The sequence below is a fragment of the Myotis brandtii genome, unplaced genomic scaffold, assembly GCF_000412655.1.
Source record: "Myotis brandtii unplaced genomic scaffold, ASM41265v1 scaffold269, whole genome shotgun sequence".
Lineage (NCBI taxonomy): Eukaryota > Metazoa > Chordata > Mammalia > Chiroptera > Vespertilionidae > Myotis > Myotis brandtii.
In genome coordinates, this window is record NW_005360226.1 from 698,429 (window position 1) to 703,565 (window position 5,137).

The following is a 5,137-nucleotide window of genomic DNA, read 5'->3' on the forward strand; positions in this document are numbered from 1 at the left end:
GTTTGCTTCAGCTGCCTGGCTGCCAGCCGCCATCTTGGTTGGCAGTTAATTTGCATATCGCCCTGATTAGCCAATGGGAAGCGTGTTGGAGGTACGGTTAATTACCATGTTTGTCTATTATTAGATAGGATAATAAAGAGCTAATATGCTCATTAGACTGAACAGTAGAACCACCCAGAGGACCTTCCGAATGACCATCCAGACGACCCTCCTGATGAAGCCAGGGCTGCGAGGGTCGGCTGGGGCTACAAGGGCCGTCCGAGGCAGCCAGGGCTGCAAGGGCCAAGCCCCTTGCATGAATTTCATGCATCAGGTCTCTAGTTTTAACTTAACTTCCTCAATAATTACCAGAACAAGTGGAGAAAAAAAAGATACAGAATTTGAATACAACTATCAACAGTCACAGAACCCTACACCCAACAACTGCTGTACTCATGTACTTTTCAAATGCACAAGGAGCCACTGACCAGGATAGATCATATGCTGGGCCATAAAACAAGTCTCAAAAATTTAAAAAACTAAATATATATTCTCTGACTATGATGGAATTAAAGTCGATATCTAAAAGATATTTAGAAAAGTCCCAAATATTGAGAAATTAAGCAACATACTTCTATATAACATATGGCTCAAAAAATTACCTGGGAAATTTTAAAACATTTAAAAATAGTTAGTATTGAAAACACAACATATTAAAATACCAGCATTCAGCTAAAGTCATGCTAGAGGAAAATTTATAACTTTAAATGCTTAGATTAGAAAAAAAAAAATAAAATAAAATTAATGACATATCATTCTACCACATAAAGCAAGAAAATAAACAGAAAAATACAAAGTGAGTAGAAGGAAGGAAATAAGAAATAAGAGCAGAAATAATAGAGAAAATCATGAAAGAATGGTAGCTAATCACTGTCAGTTTTTCTACTTGTGGAATTTGTGCTTCCTGTTCATGCAAACATTAGCACTGTCAGATCACCTTTATCTTGAAGAGAATACACCAGAGTATATTTTCACTGAACTTGAAGATGTTACTACCACCTGGTTCTTTGAGGTCCTTGTATCACTGGAACAACCAACAGTTCAATATGGGTAGGAGTAATTGTCACTGGTTATCTTGAGAGTAGGGGTTATTGTTATGCAATAGAGTAAGCAAGGAACATAGCCAGAAACCTGGGGATTCCTTGAAGCATCTCTTGGTGCTTCCATGCCTATTGACAATGGTGAACACCCAACTACAGGAAACATGACCTGACAAGGTCAAAGCAGATCTCTCAGGTGAAGCCTGGGCTGCCCTCTGAGGGAAGAAATCTAGGTCAGCCAAAGTGTTTCCTGAAGATGAGGAGGATCAAGACTGGGTGCTGGAGGAGAAGGCTGATGAATATCAAATATGGCCTCAAGACCCGAAGTGTTTGGAGCTTGTTTCACTAACCATTTTGTATTAAGTCTTTGTGGAGTTTTGGCTGGCTACCATCGTGAAGGGACTTTGACATATATGTGACTTAGAAGTAAATGAGAACATGAGCATATTTGAGTGGTGAAAGGGGTCAACTGTTAATGGACATCACTCGTGCTATTCTATATTCTCTCAGCACCATCTCTCTCTCCAGCCACACTTGCAGAGACCAGTTCCAATAAAGTGTTGATCTGTTTTGCATAGAGCCTTGCTTCAGGCCCATACTGCATTCCCCTGTCTCCTGCCCTGGGCTTCTCTGATGTGATGGCATGGCACTGCCACAGAACTCCCTGGGCACTCAGGCATGTATAACCTGAGAGGGGGGCAATCATGTTTGTGGGGCCAGCTTTGAACAATGGGGACAAGAATTCCTTCAGACGGTCCTATGATGTTATGGATCCCCCAGAGTGGTGGTCAATTTAGTAAAAACACATTGTTTTATTGACTTTTCATCCTTCTCTGTTTTACTTGATCTGCCCTTTAGCCCTGCTCCCTGGGATCACCTTCCAAATGAATTGCCTTCACTCAAGTCTTTGTCTCAGCCTCTACTTAGAGAAAACTCGGTCTAGGACAGGGGTGGGCAACCCCTGGCACGCGTGCCAAACATGGCAAGCCAGTAACTTTTGCTGGCACGAGAAACACTCTCTTATAATCTTCCATTTACAGTTTTTTTCTTAATATCGATTTTTTTATTTCTCAGATAAATTCAGTGTAGGTGCATCTTAGATAAATAAATAAATTTACATAACAAGTTATCTTAAAGACCATAGACATGGATTGACGAGAGAGGGGAAGAGCAATTTCTATGCCTCTGCCTTAACTCTCCCTGCCTTCCTAGATCTGACCAGTGTTTTGGTTTCATCCACATACGCTTGTGAATCTTTGTTCTCAGTGATGAATTTGTTAAGTCTCGCAATAGGAGTAGCCTGGCGGATGAAAGTAGTAGCTCGTGCATATCTCTGAAGGTCACGAAATATAAACCTGATGTAAAATCTCTGTCATCAGTGATGCAGCAGCAAAAGTCCCACTGATAATATCAAACGGAGTCATAAAGTTTTCTGTCGGACTATCAGTGTACATGTATACATTAAAAAATAAATGTATTTTTCATCATCATATACTGTGTTTTTGTCGCTCGAATGAATTTTATTATTTTTTCAAGGTTCTTCACATACGTACACCTTAAGAGATATCAAGTAGGCGTAACATGTTCTCAAAAAATTAGGGTTGGCACGCAGAAGAATTTTGAGTCAGAGATTTTGCTGATTTTGGCACGCACTCACAAAAAGGCTGCCCACCCCTGGTCTAGGACACAGATCTTCCTAACAGAGAACGCATTTCCTCTGGCCACCCAGAGCTACATGCCTCCTTCATTTTCTTTAGAAACCATTCTATGCAACTAGAAGTGAGTGTGCTTGGATGGGGCAACACCACTTGGGAGAATTCAGGCTGGCAGGTTTCCAGAAGGCCTTCTATCTTGTTGACTTCATTGCTAACAGCCCCATTTTTGCCCCTAGTTCTTTTTCTTTTAGGACTTTGAAACAACACACCCAGTTTCTTTAAACAAACAAGGAAACCAAAAATCTAGCTAATCTTTCCTCATTAACCCTGCTGGTAAATTTCCAGGGTTTAGTAAATAACCCGTGTGTGGAAGTATTCCCCCTTACCCTTCAGTTGTTGTCATTTATTTTCTTTGCTATTTACAGAGTCGTGAAACCTTGTTTTCTTTGCTTTAAATGCAAAAGACTGTTTTCTTTGGCACAGCCCCAGAGTACAGCAACGGTTAAATTTGCTGCTGTGTGAAAGAGCCGGATTTGTTTAGAAGTTACGCAAAAGGCCGTGAGAGCAGGCAGCCTGGATGATAGGAAGTAACCCCAGGAAGCTCGGGGTATTTTATTTCCTGTCCTTTGTGCCAGCATGCTGGTTTTTCCTGGGCCAATAGTAATTTGAAGTAAGGTCAAGATTTATTCTAGTTGGAATCTCATAGGATATCAGGCACATTGCTTTCTTACAAGCAATTTCTTACCCTTACAAAATTAGAAGAAACATTGAGGAGAAAATGACATATGTAGCTCAGGGTTCTACGTGACAAATGGCTCTTGACAAGCTTCTCAGGTCAATCTTGGGAGAGAGTCTCCCTAACAAAGAAAATGAATTGAGTGCATACATACACATCCATCATACTTGAAGACAGTGTAAAAAAAAAATAATAAAATAAAAAATAAACCTCAAAGAAATACAGCAACTGCTCCCAACTGATTCCTAAAGAGAAAAGAAATTAGGAAGCTGAAAATCAGGAGGCTCAAGAGTGAATGTGAGGACTGATATAGAGACATTGTAAACAAAAGGTTACCTCTCAACATTCAATGATGAGTGACAGCTGTGCTTCTGAAATGCCAAAGGTTAAGGAATACTGGGTTCTCAAACTGGAAAGGTCAAAGGATCATGTACATTGACCTTGGGTTGGAGGTTGGGGTTCAGAAAAGGGTGAAGGGTAGAATTTGCCCCAATTTGAGCTATCTTCACTATCAAGATTAAGAACTTTCCTGAGTATTATAAATAATATGTGAGAATATGTCTAAACATGGAATTGCACTTTCAAGTTTCCTCATCTATTTGAATCTTATGGGAATTAAGGAAAACAACTGGAAAGTCAAAGGCATTTACCATAGAATTGAAAATGGTGGTATTCACGTGAAGAGTTCTCATTGAACTTTACTTCCAGAAGCACTGTTATTCTGATGCTATCAGCATGGGTTCCTGCCTTCTAGATTTTTTTCTTTATGGAACGTTTCTCTTTATTTACTTCCAGGACAGTACCTGGATTCTGCCACATCATTAGTAGATCCCAATGGTCCTGTTCCATATATTATCTTCACAATAGTTTATTTCACTTTTCTGCTTGAGGATATGTAATCACGTATTTCACTTTCACTCAGATTGGTGATCTATTGTTTCTCAGTATTAAATATTTCTTTTGATAATTTATAACATTTTTATTTACCTTATTCTAACTTATGAAAAAGGATCATCATTATGACTTTCATCTTAAGATATTTAAGTTTTAAGTAAATTTACTAGAAAGTGACCTTAGAAAAGACTGGTTTATCTGATGAAGACCAGAATTTAGAAGGCAAAAAAAGTTTAAACTTCTTAGGTTTAATTTTTATAAGATTATAGAGGATGAAAAGTGATGGCTGAGTTACCATTGGTGTCAGCAAGGATACCGTTAGGAAATATATGTTGCAATTTTAGAGGCCTGATACTATAACAGTCTTTCTTATTTCACCACATGATAACCCTCTGGCAATTAAAAGTTAAAGATAAAATCGTTATTTTTAAAAGTAAAGTTGGTTCATTAAGTTAAACAGCTATTTGATGAAATAACAAACTTAGTTGAACTATTTCCCAATATATTAAAAAACTAGAGGCCCAGTTCACAAAATTCATGCACGGGGGGCAGGGGGGGGAGGAGATTGTCCCTCAACCTGGCCTGTGCCCTCTCCAATTTGGAACCCCTCAGGGGATTTCTGACTGCCTGTTTAAACCCAATCTCGCAGGGATCAGGCATAAACTGGCAGTCGGACATCCCTCTCACAATCTGGGACTACTAGCTCCTAACTGTTCACCTGCCTGCCTGCCTGATTGCCCCTAATCGCTTCTGCCTGCCAGCCTGATCGCCCC

The 5,137-nt window shown here is 39.6% G+C and overlaps 1 protein-coding gene across 4 annotated transcripts in view; it reads right to left on the reverse strand.

Annotated features, from left to right (window-relative positions):
• Positions 1-5,137, reverse strand: part of SLC39A12 (solute carrier family 39 (zinc transporter), member 12) — an 80,847-nt gene that overhangs the window by 16,538 nt on the left and 59,172 nt on the right. The window lies entirely within an intron of this gene.